Source organism: Triturus cristatus, chromosome 5_2 (genome assembly GCF_964204655.1).
Source record: "Triturus cristatus chromosome 5_2, aTriCri1.1, whole genome shotgun sequence".
NCBI lineage: Eukaryota > Metazoa > Chordata > Amphibia > Caudata > Salamandridae > Triturus > Triturus cristatus.
In genome coordinates this window covers 942,651,318-942,664,781 of record NC_140588.1, presented here as the reverse complement: position 1 = coordinate 942,664,781, position 13,464 = coordinate 942,651,318, and the positions used below count along the sequence as shown (strand labels likewise).

The window sequence follows — 13,464 nt, the reverse complement described above, 5'->3', positions numbered from 1 at the left end:
AGGTACATACGGTTTGTCCAGCATGTCCTAGGTGTTTCTATAAATATCTTAAAAAAATAATAATAAAAAACAAAGGACGGCCCCAGGGATGGGGTCCCCGGGGCCATAAGTGGCCTGAAGAGGGGGGCAACGCAGCCCCCCTCCTAAAGAATTAAAAAAAAAAAAAAGGCCATGACCCGGGGGTTTGGGTCCCCGGGGCCGATTAAGGCCTTGGGAGGGCCACATTTTTTTTTCAACAGAAGAATTAGGGTGCAGGCCCTGGGGAATGGGGTCCCCAGGGCCAATAAATTAGAAAAAGAAGGGGGGCCACAGAGCCCTCCTTCTTAAAAAAATAAAAAAAATAAAAGACCGGCATCGCGCCGGAGGCCATGCCCCCTCCTTGCAGCACTCTGCAAACGCGCCCCCTGGCCAGTTGTAAGTTGGGGAATTAATTCCCCTTCAATACTGAGGGTCCCTGAGGGCCAATTAGCCCAACAGGTATCTCCAGTATGCGCCAGAGAGCTGCGTTGCAGACAGGTGTTCTGAGGCCACGCCCCTTTTTACACCTCTATGCAATGCAGCTTTGTGGCGCTTACTGGAGGTACCTAGTGGGTTAGTTGGGCCCTGTGGCGCGTTTTAAGAGGTAGTTTTAATCCCCTGCCCTTTTTACACCTCTCTGCAATGGCGCTTACTGGACGTACCTAGTGGGCTATTTTGCCCCTAGGGACCGTCAGGATTCAAGGGGACTTAATCTCCCAACTAAAAATGGCCACAGGGCGTGTTTACACAGTGGTGAAGGGAGGGGGCGGGGCCTGAGGTGACGTGCGCAAACACGTCCTATGGCGCATTTTAAGTTAGGGAAATAATTCCCTTTCAATCCTGAGGGACCCTGGGGGCCAACTAGCCCACCAGTTGCTTCCAGTAAGTGCCACTGCGCTGCGTTGCAGAGAGGTGGTCTAGGCCTTGCGCCTTTTTACATCTCTCTGCAACGCAGCTCTGTGGCGCTTACTGGAGGTACCTAGTGGTCTAGTTGGACCCTAGGGACCCTCAGGATTCAAGGGGACTTAATCTCCCAACTTAAAACGGCCACAGGGCGTGTTTACACAGTGGGGAAGGGAAGGGACGGGGCCTTAGGTGACGTGTGCAATCACGCTCTGTGGCACATTTTAAGAGGTAGTTTTAATCCCCTGCCCTATGATATACTAGGGGCTTAAAGAGGAGGTCATGCTAATCACAGGGGGACCCCAACGCATAGTGTTCCCTAGTGTATGTAGGTGTTTTCACTGTATTCTGAGTGTCTTTTAACATAGCACTGGCTCTAGGACTGGTTAGTCAGACTCAGTTACCACCAGTATCCGTCTGAAAAAGTTGAGGGTACAGGATGATTTTGCAACAAGGCTTCTTTCTGCTCTTCTGTATGTTCTTTCTGAACGTTATCCTTCTTCCTGCACTTTTCTTTGTCTTTGAGGACTTCTGTTGTTTCTTTCTGCATTTCTTTTCTTTCTTTCTGTGCGTTTTTTCTTTTTTCTTCACATGTCCTATCTCTGTAGGCATAGTTAGAAATTAGCATTTAAAAAAACTTTGAAATTCACTGAAAAACCATAGGTTTCAGGCACGTTATAGTTGGGAATTAACATTTAAAAAAACCTTAGAAATTCACTGAAAAAACCATAGGTTTCAGGGGCGTTATAGTTAGCTGGACTTTTCACTCGTACAAAACCATTGAAATTCCCCCGTTATAGTGAGTTCAGCTAACTAGAACTCGCGCACCCGCAATGCACTGCTGATGACGTCACATATTACATCACTCATGACATGGTCAGTGACATCACTCATGACATCACTGATGACATCTCAAATGACATCACTGATGACATCACTGATGACATCATCCTTGTGATAGAGTGGCAGACCTCCTCTCCCCCTAATAGAACCTTTGATACACACATTCAAAAATAGAAACTAAAATTTTAAAAACAATGGACATACCAATACCAGTTACAACAACCTATTCAGTAATTCTAAGATCCACATACCCATCCACTCATTCACCAACAGTCCTATACAGTCACTCATACATGTACTCACTCATCATATGTACTCATACACCTATACATCCTGTTACACAACCCCACTCATCCATAGAGTTACTCACACACATAGTCTCTCATGCTAATAAAGAATCAAACATCCATTTACTTGCATATACAGTTATACACACACCACCCCACTTACTTCTACAGAAACTTACACATACTTAGTCTTTTAAACAATCACTTATAGAAACACATACTTATTCATACAGGAACTCTTTCAATCTCTTACTCTCACATATACTCACTTATATACACCAATAGTCACATATACTAGTTTAAAACATATGTAGTTACTCATAAAGACACTATTGACTCACTAACACACCCATGCACACACTCATCCGCCCATACAGTCCTGCACACATGCTGTCTTCAACACATACAAACAGTGAGTCACTCATTCATGCACCTATGCACTACGTAATACCCCCACCGAACCATACAGACACTTAGACACTCATACTGATACTCAAAAAAACAACCAATAACCTATATAGACACTCATGTAGCTACTCACCAACCCATGCAGCCACTTATACAAAAAGTAAGAGACTTGTACAGATATTTACATATATAAACATTACTCACTAAGCCATGTATTCACTAAGATACACTTAATCAGTCAGTTATACAATCAATTTTTCAAAAACATATCATCTATTTAGACACTTATATACCCATTTATTCTTCCATCGACCTTGAGATATACATATATAAAACATATGTAATTTTCAGAAAAACACACAATCACTGGAGGATGTCATCAGTGATGTAATTTGAGATGTCATCAGTGATGTAATGAGTGATGTCACTGTCCATGTCATGAGTTATGTAATATGTGACGTCATCAGCAGTGCATTGCGGGCGCGCAAGTTATAGTTAGCTGAACTAACTATAACGGGGGAATTTCAATGGTTTTGTACGAGTGAAAAGTCCAGCTAACTATAACGCCCCTGAAACCTATGTTTTTTTCAGTGAATATATATATATAGATAAGACTGATTGGGATAATATGTTATTGGACATAGCACTCATAGTATGAGTGTAAAAACCTCTATCAGAATGTAAAACCAGTCCACATATGTTGTTGTCGATGTATTGACCCTTTGGCCGAGTTATTTAGAGCAGGGTCACCATCAGGACAAAAGCAAAAACAGGAGACACCTAGAAAAAAGGGGACATGTATCAGTTCCTGTGATTTATTGTGCATTGTAATGTCATTGTTAATTGGGCCACAGGGAAACTAAATTAAGGTACCAGAGGATTGGGGTACAAGGACCCACAACCACAGATGTGTCAGTCTTAGTTGTGTAGGAAAGCGTCTGCAAACCATAAGCAAGTATCTGCAATAAAACAAATTGGGTTCAAACCATGTATCAGTTTTCGTGATTCGCTACATAGTGTGATAACATTTCTATCAGGGTCAAATGGAACCCAAAACAACATACAAAAGGATTGGGGTACAAGGACCCACAACTGCAGATGTGTCAATCTGAATTGCGTTAGGAAACCTTAGCATACAGAGCAAGTTCCTGTAATGAAAAAAACACGTTCAAACTATATATCAGTTTCCATAATCAGTTCTGTATTATAAAGTCTTTGTTCAATGGGTCACAGAGGAACCCAATTGGCATACCAGGAGATTGGGGCACAATAATCCACAATCATAATTGTCACGGTCCTAGTTGAATGGGAAAACCTCTGCAGACTTCTAGCAAGTAGCTTGCAATGATTACTGGCATGACTGAGTTAGGTCATCCATGGCCAGTTATCCTGGAATTCTATGTCAGGACTGAAGGCGAGGATAATGCCTTCTCACTTCACTTTATTTTAACAGCAGCCAATATTAACATATAACAACTACATTTCCCATGAAAAAAGTAGTAGGAAAACACTGTCCAATTAGTCACAGTCCTGTGTCCTCCAATCAGGAGCATTCCAGTCCAACATATTCTGTCCCCACAGGCTCTCCATCCTCTTTCTTCGCTGCTACTCAGCAAAGGTACGTTTTTTTTTCTTCATTCATAAAATTTGTGCTAAGCTGGTATTGAGATCGTGTAATGCTTGTACTGCTAATGTATTAGCGGTTTTGGGTGAAGCGACCCTAGCGTGTGTTGTTTTCTCTTGTTAGCGATTTAATTTACTGTTCAAGAACATTTTAGCAGTTCCGCTTTTGTTGTGAGAAATTCTTGGTGTTAGTGTTTCGTAATCTTTATTAGTTTCTCTGTGACTGCGGGAGCGTTTCCGCTCCTTCGTAGTCTCTATCGCCTGGTTTTCAGCTTGGCACAGAACTCCTGCTGCCAGGGGGTGCCAGAGGCAGCGCAGGATATGGCGCAGGCGTTCGTATCCCTGAGAGGATCACACGGCATGCCGTAGATTCCCCAAGCTGTTCGGTCTGAGGGAAGACACCTAATGGTGTATTGATCGAGCCGCTGCCCTTTTTTTCTCGGCCAATAATGTGCTTTTTTGCTACGCTCTGCTGCCTAATTTGACACACAATACACACCGGCAGCAGCGTCTGTATTACTGTATCTAACACCCTCTGGGTCTGAATTCTTTGGTGCTCGGCGCCTAGTGGGGATTTACCCAGGTTGCATTATTTTCAGTTGACCAGGCTTTCCCCTTCCCCAGGGCAGTGACCCATAAAACAGTGAGTTCCTCAAGAAAGAAGAGTCAGGCCGAAACCCAGCCCTCATTAAGCAACCTTGAACACGCTGCCCGGTCTGCTACCAAGACCCCATAAGATCAAACCTCGGTTAGTCTGGCTTGTTTATGGAAATGGACTACGAGGAGGACTCCCACGGGGGGCATAACACCCTAGCAGACCACTCTTGGGACAACAAATTTTACGTGTGGTAGACGCATCTATACACAGAGCCGTCTGGGAGGCCATGACCCTCTCTGGACGACAGGCTGTCCAGGAAAATTGATCGGGCCTTGGCAAGGTTGACGGCCCTTCCCACAGCGCCTGCTCCCCAGACGGGGATCCCAGAGATTGCTCCACCATCTGATCCTGCCCCTCCAACGCCCAAGCATGCCCGAGATATGGGGGTTCATTTAAAGGCTTTTGAAAGGCTCAAGCAAGTCTTACTAGCTACCCTGCCAACCTTGCCACCAGCAGAGAACCCGCCACTGGCCCCAGACAATGCTATCCTTCTGGACAACACAGGCGAGGCTGATGCAGAACAAGGGCTATCTAGACCATGGCTCCCCTCCCGACCATCCCAAGATACTTCTGTCATGTTGGACCCGAGGTCATTATTCATCCCTGCTCCTCAGATTGGGCCCCGGCGTACAAAGTCGCCAATTACATGGCATTGTGTATTCACAAACCCTTGGGAAAAGAATCCTGTAACTGCTTGAGAGCGGAATGCCCCAGGACCTCTCTGGAGTGTAAGGTGGCCCTCACCCTAGAGATAGATACAAAGATGGCCACATTTTAAAAATAAATTATGAAGGACCTGAAAAACGGCATGCCAGGACAAGCTCTTGGACACTCTAGGCCCCCTCACAAAAATGTTGTACATGGCCGAGGAGGCCAACCTAACAGGTTCCCTGATCTCCCCAGAGTCCCTTTCAGGTTGAGCACAAAGGGCTGTCATATTCTTGGGCAACGCCAACTGTGCCATTTCCACAGAGCATTGTTGCTCCCTTCTCATCAAGGTGGACCCCAAGTTAGGGGATCTCACTGATTCAGAGGCAGGGGCTGAGGCACAATGAGGACTCTTTGGGGAGCCATTTGTCAAGGAGTTGGGAAAATGTGTTAATACTTTCACCTTCCTTGACAAAGTGCAGTCATCCAGTAATAAAGTTTTCATCACGTGTTCTGCGGGGCCGGTCGAGGTAGGGGCCGCTCGACCGGCCTCCCTTCCAACAAACTCCCTCCAAGGTGACAATGCCCCAGACAAGGTCGGTATCAGGACCAAACATAATTTTGGAAACTTCTATCCCACAAGAGGCCGACACGGCAAGGACGAGGATATCGTGAAGCAGCGGCCTCCTCTAGTACCGATGATTGTTCTCCCTTTTTTTTGCTTAAGGGTAGGGGGAGCCTGGGGAATTTTTTCCAGACCTACACTTCCATCACAGGGGACTCAACGGTTTTTAAAACGGTTCAGGGATTCCACATAGATTATGTCTGCAAACCCTTTCAAGAACTCAAGCCCCATCCCATCCAGTTCTCTCAGCAAGAGACCATTTTCTAGACTCAGAAGTTTCATCGCCTCTAGTCAAGGAGGCTATCGCTCTGGGAACCCTTCATCCCTGGGGTTCCTCAGCAACATCTTTTTGGTGGACAAAACGGAGGGGGGCAAGCGACCTGTAATCAACCTCAGCGAGTTCAACGAGTGGCTAGTGTACCGCCACTTCAAAATGGAAGGAATTAATCTCCTCTGGGATGTCCTACATCCCCAACACTGGATGGTACGACTGGATTTAAAAGACACCTACTTAGTTATTCTAGGTTTTCCTCCTCATTGCCATTTTCTCCAATTCATTTGGTGCCACCAGACAAATGAGTTTACTGCCCTTCCTTTATGCCTTTCCTCGGCCCGCTGGTGTTTCACCAAAGTCCTCAGAGCTCGAGGTATCCAAATGATCGTCTACCTGGACGGCATGCTCCTCATGGATGCATGCCCCCATCAATTACTGCGCCACCTCCGAACGGTGGTGGATCTTCTTCAGGGTCTGGGTTTCGTAGTGAACGAGACAAAATCCATCCTGACGCCTTCCCAGACCCTTACCTTTCTAGGCTTCATGGTAGACTCCACTTTCTCCACTCACAGACTTCCGACCAGGAAGATTTCAAAGAATCATCACAAATTGAGGCGTTCTCTCACCATCCCTCAAGGTTCACTCAAGCAATTTGCCCAGATTGTGGGTCTTCCCTCTGCCTCCATCCAGACCTTCTTCCTGGGCCCGTTACACTATCAAGGGCTTCAACACCTCAAAGCAACCTACTTACACCGGGGTTGCCCTTACTCTTGCAAGGTACCTCTGTCCAAGGAGACCCTGAAGGAGATCAAGTGGTGGTTGGAACACATGGAATGGCTGAGCAATCTTCTGGTCGGCCCCAGACCTGGTGACAGAATCTGATGCCAGCAGAGCAGGCTGGGGGCCAGGTGCAGCAAATTTTCCTCAGGAGGATTGTGGTCTCTTCAAGAACAAAGATTACAAATTAACTGCTTAGAGTTCCTGGCAGGTTCTTTCTCCACCCGGTGTTGGATGAGAGACTCCGTCCAGTCCTCAGTCCTCTTAAAGATGGACAACATATCGGCAGTCCGATATATCAATCATCTGGGGGGGCACAAGATCCAAAGCCCTCTCGGACTTGGCCACCAGGTTTTGGTAATATTGCCTGGATCACCATATGTTGGTCATGGTGAAGTATCTTCCTGATTGGGAGAACGACGTAGCGGACTTCCAATCCAGCAACTTCAGAGATTCCAGCCTCTGGAAGCTCGGCCCAGAGATTTTTCAGACCTTGAACAACCGTTGGGGTCCTTTTTCAATGGACCGCTTTGCTTCGATATTGGGCAATCGACTTCCCTGGTTTTTCAGCTGGAGACCAGCCCCGTTGGCAGTGGCCACGGATGCCTTTCTCCAAGACTGGAGTCTGGAGCAGGTATACACGTTCCCTAGATTCACAATGATCACAAGGGCAACAGCTCTGGTCAGGAGGCAACGTACAGAGATGGTAATGATCACTCCCCGGTGGAGATCTAAAGTTTGGTTTCCGGTTCTTCTGGAACTTTCTTGGGATTCTCCAATCCTACTCCCCCGGTTTCTGACTCTCCTCCGGAGTCCCGATAGAGCCACCCTGTGAGAAGTTGGCCTGGTATATGCTGTCCACTAGTTAAAGTGGGCACCTTGTACCAGTCCAAACAACCCTTATGGTGATTAGGTCAAAGATAACTTTTATTGAAAGCTATCCTAGTGGTATCTATGGAGAGCAGCTTTCAGGCTAAGTGTTAAAGGAATGTTAAGCACCATGTTTTACCAGAATGCAACCCAATAGTATTGGTTAAATGAAAGGGAAACCACACAGAAGGTATAAAAATATGTATTTATTATATATAACACTCTCTAGTATCCTCTACTTGAGGATAGAACACAAATCAAATAATACAGTTGCAAAGAATCAAACGTAAGTAGCACAATACACAGTGGGCTCCCGGGGGAGACCAAACCATATACCAAATAACTGGTATAAGAACCACGAGTCAGGACTAGACCTAGTTCAGAAGGTGTAGAATCATTGGGACCCCAAGGGACCACCCAAGGTAAGTGAGTATGGACCTCACGGAGGGCGGGTGCAGTGTGGCAACACAACAGCGTGCTCCGTACAATTCAATGGGAAAGTCACGTTGGAAAATCAAAGATTAAGGACCCTTCACAGCAGATTACGAAGTCAACCCTTGGAACGTAAGAGTTTGAAGAGCCACCCCACCCGTGGATACCTTTGTACCAGAGTTACTTATCCCAGAGGAGACGGGTGCATAGGCACGATGTGGCATCGGAAACCCTTGTTGTTCTTTTTCGATGTCGACAAAGAAATGCTGCTGCTGGAAGTACAAAAAGTGTCCGGTGGAATCCAATTCTAGATGAGAAGAACCTGAAATCAGAGGGGAAATAATCTGGGTCACTTTGGAGTGACCAGGGGCTCGGTAGACGAATGCCCACCATTGTCAGGTGCTTCAGGTGTGATGACGGTGATCTTGACTCTTCAGCTGCGAGGACCCGGAGATGTCTAGGACAACCAGGAGCCAGAGGCGAGCTGTTCCACAAAGGATGTCGAGTGCTGAGGGGTTGATATTCAGCAGGCACACCATCAAGCCTTGGCAGTGGCAAACCACGGAGATGGTTAAATTCGGTGTCGATCTGGCCCAGCAAGCACTAGGAGACTCACCACAGCAAGGGAAGTCAGGGAAGGCCTGGAGCAACCAGGGAAGCCCAATTAAAACAAAGTTGACTCTCAAGTGGACCCACAGGCCAAAGGCACAGGAGTCCCGGGGGGACTCAGGTGGTTTCACAGGATACCAGCTAGCAGGGCACAGAGTGTCAGGATGCCGGAGTACTTCTCAGAAAAGATGTGCTTGGGTTAGGGCTACATATGGCCCAATGCACAGGATTGTTGCATGACAACAAGCATGTGCAGCTGCAAATGAAAGTCATTCACAGGGGTATGATTATATGGTCCACACGAGGGATATCTGCCTCAAACTCAGTGAGAGGGCAGCTCATCCTCTGATACCTTCAGAAACCTACATTCTGTGTTGCTTCGGAGTCCGCAGGAGCTCAGGCTCAGCAAACCAGTCAGATGCATTACAGTTCCTGCATTTGCAGGGGAGTGACTCCTAGGGAGATTCTTCTGTTGTCTTGGAGGTCCACAGGGTCCAGCACGGAACCTGTGTGGATCACAGACAGTGACAAGACTGGGGATGGCAAGGGAAGACGAATTCGAGCCCAAGGGAGGTCCAGCGAAGTCCAGCGTGTCCAGACGGTCGAAGTGTAGTTGTATCTTCTTGCACAATCCTGTCCACGCAAAATCTAATGTTTTGTAGCCAGGTAACCCATTTTATACCCATGGGAAAGGGTTGAACAGATTCTAGGGACCCTCCTAGGGGAGGGACAAGACAGAGGGGTGGCTACACCCATGTCCTTTGTCCAGTTTCACACCAGAGCAGGAGCAAATGGCTCCCAGAACTGGTTTGAACTGGACTATATACAGGGACACCAAATGTGCCCCTCATGCAGACTTTCTGGCACGGGGACTGTGCACCCACCCGGCCCCAATACACTAAATCCTATCTGGGAGGTGGTCACACCTCCCTGTGACAGGATACCTATTGTCTGACCTTCCTCCGCTAGAGCTTGGCTCAGCAACCGGAGGGACGACTCGTGTCTGTGGCTGGCAGCATCTATTTTGTGCTGTATGGCTCGAGAAAGTTGGTACCGGTAGACTTAGGTACCCCCAGAACCTCGGTTCTGAGGGGAGGAATCATACCTCCCACACCAGTTACTTATACATGACATACTTCTTTGCTGACTTTTTCGAGATATCATTTACTGTGAGGTTATAATGCACCTCTACCTATATATCTGATAGTATCACGTACAGCCCGGGAGAATGGTCTCCAAAGACTGTAGAGGGACCCTGCTCATGCAGGAGCACCCTCTCAGGTAAAACCGAGCACCCTGCCTTCAGGATTATTAAGTCCTGCTACAGGGGTGACTTATAAGGTTGTAAGTGTAGTGATATATATAGATATAGTGTACAATATCTCTCATAAGTGGTGCAAGCACCAGCTTACACAGGCTGCAGAGGCAGACCTGAGGTTCCATTTTGCATGGCCTCTCATGGGTGGCATAATACATGCGTCAGCACATGGGAGGCCTCTGGGGTACCTATGCCCTGGATACATGTGTACCATATACTAGGGACTGATAAGAGTACCCCAGTATCCAATCTGGAGTTGTACCAAAGTACATACATGTCAATTTAAGGGAGAAAACAGATAGGCTGGGGTCCTGACTAGCAGGATCCCTGCCAGACTAGTCAAAACAGTGGGTGCAAAAAGCAAAAAGTGGGGGTAATCATAAGAATCAGATCCTACTTTCCTACACCCCCATCCTTTGATTCTGGGGAACCCATAGTGGCTCATGACATGGCGGATTACAGGAGATGATGGGAGGTACAGTACAGGTACAGTACAGTCAAGCGGTACAGGTCTGCATGGGGAAGATGGTCCCATTGGTGTATGCGAAGGGGTCTTATTCCCATGGACGCAGGAGTAGTCCATATTCAAATTTTTCTGCCCCATTTAGCCTCAAAAGGACTTGATTACAGGTCAATAAATACCTTTCGATCAGCCATCTCAGCCGGTCATGTGCCTCTTAACAATCCGGCGGTTGGGTAACACCTGCTTGTTTGCAGGCTTCTGCGAGGTATCAGACTGTCTCTACCTCCAGAACCCCGGTACTCAGCCCTTTGGGATGCGAATCAGGTTCTGAACCTGTTCCTTTCCTGGCAACCTGTTGGAAAGTGAATTATTGGTAGGGGCAAATGTAGGTCTGCCACTGGCAAAAAGGCCACTAACACAGTATAGGGCTCAGAATAGGTCTTAGAAAATTATTCCCATGCTCAACCCTTGGTAACGTGACTGCGAGCAGACAGGCTTAACTTGAAAGACATGTATGTAAAGTATTTAAAAACACCAATTCAGTAAACAATTGAGACACAACACCTAATAAAAATCGAACACCAATTTATATAAATAGGACATTTTTTTTATCTTTAAAATGACACCAAAACGACAAACATCCAATGTAGGGAACCGGAGCTATGAATTTTAAAAGATATATCACTTTATAGCACTTAGAAACCTATAGCACCCTATTGCGACATCTGGTCACGATATAGCCGGGCTCAAAGTCAAAGTTTCAGGCCGTCCGCAGTGGAGCCCTGAACGGCTACCACTCGTGGTAGGTCCCGGTCACTGTTTTTACCTTTGGACTTAGAGACTTTTCTGGAGTTTTTTCTCGCGGTTGTCCCTCAATGCTCTTCACCAGGCTAGATTCGGTGAGGGTTCACTGGCCTCGAATTTCTTCTACTCCCAGTCAAACTCTGGAAGTCGGACCTGAGGTGCTTTTAGCGGGATGAAGCTGGATGGCTTGGCCGGCTCGTGGTTGAAGGCAGACGGCTTGGCTGGCCAGGTTGAGTCGGTCCCCCTATGGAGCTTTTTTTCAAAGTTGCTTCAAAGTTCTCCAACCTTCTGGAACTACTTCCTGGAGTTCCCCAAGGGGCCCCAACGTGTCTCATACTCGCTCCAAGGGTCTGGAAGCTCCAAGATGGTCCTTGAAAGTTGAGGATTTCAGTTCCCACAATCTACTTGAACAAAACCCATACACATCTACTGGTCATTCTCCAGGTTGAAGATCCTTGGTGGTGATGTTCCAGGTGTGCTCTGTTAACCTGTAGATTGCAGGGAGTCCACTCTTTAGTTCCTTTACCGCAAGGTAATCCACAGGGCTGTAGTTTCAGCTGGTGCAGTCTTCAGAGGGCAGGCCTTAAAATTTTGCACCCCAACTTCTCAGCATGGCAACGTCTTGCTTTCTTAAGTTTCAAGCAGCAGATCTGAGAGACTCTGCCACTCTCAGATACTTAATCCAAGTTCTCTGGGTCAAGTAGGAGGTCACTCCTGACCAATGGGAGCAGGGCAACTCCCCAAGAATATGACCATATCCTTTAGAGTGTGGCATTATTTGGTCCCAGGGTGCACCAAATCCTCCAAATTCATAATGGCTGATTTTCCAGTAGGGAGGTAAAAGCAGGCTGAACACACCCCTAGGATGGCTACTTTCAATAGCCTCTTCCTCCTGCAGCTGTGCATTCCTTCCATAAGCCTAGCTCTCGCTTTGGATCAAAAGAGTGAAGTTGTAAATGACACTGAGGCCGTCCTCTTCTCTTTGAAGGCCATGGTTTATGACTCCTCCTCCTGCTCTGGCATTCCTGTGTAGCAGCACACTGCCCTCTCAGCAGAGCTGGTTAACCCCAGATCAACGGATCCTTGCATGATAAATGATAATGTCCCCTGGTTTTTTGTAGGATCTCATGCAAACAAACAAGACTCCTGAAAGTGATTTATTGGCTGACTTCACGCTTTAGACGAGGATGGAGAGCTATTTTGGACAGAATATGTTGGACTGGAATGCCCTTGATTTATCACCTGTTCAAGGTAGCCTGGCTAATCCACTTAACTCTGACCACTTACAAACAAGAAAGTCTCATAACTTCTTGTCTGTATATTTTAGGAGTAATTCAACAACATGATATTGCTGTCGCGTCTCAGACGTGAGAGCGTTGGATGTCACAGGCAGAATGTTTACCACTAATGGGGTGACTTTTACCCTCCACAGGAGGACAAAGTGCCACACAAGAGTAATCAGTTATCCGGAATTCCCGGTCTCTCCTAAGCTGTGGGTGGTCTGCTACTTGAAAGCGTATGAGGAAATGACTGAGGAATTCGACCTCCAGGAGAGCGGCAACTCCTTATTGCTCCACGCAAGCCTTTTAAGGCAGCTGCTTCCCCCACAATAGCCAGATGGGTTGGATGGGTTGTGCAAGAGGCAGGAATTAGCCTCAAAGATTTTGGAGCCCCCTCAATTCGAGGGGCCATGGGATCTAAGGCTTTGGGCTTAGGTGCCTGTTTGGATGACAAACTCAACACGGCTGACTGGTCCTCAGACTCCACGTTTAAGAGGTTCTACTTCAAGCCGGTGCTGGATATGGCTCACCTCGTGGTGAGAAAGATTTATACTAGCATAATACTCACTTCCAGTCCTGACATAGAATGAAAAATGTCCTAGCTAACGTATTTGAAAGTTTCAA

At 46.9% G+C, this 13,464-nt stretch overlaps 1 long non-coding RNA gene across 1 annotated transcript in view; it reads left to right on the top strand.

The window, feature by feature from the left end:
* LOC146829454 (uncharacterized) overlaps positions 1–12,796 on the top strand; it is a 135,118-nt gene extending 122,322 nt beyond the window's left edge. Inside the window, exon 3 of the long non-coding RNA XR_014961988.1 lies at positions 12,682–12,796. This is a non-coding gene — a long non-coding RNA (uncharacterized LOC146829454). The remainder of the gene's footprint in view (positions 1–12,681) is intronic.
* The last annotated feature ends 668 nt before the right edge of the window (positions 12,797–13,464 follow it).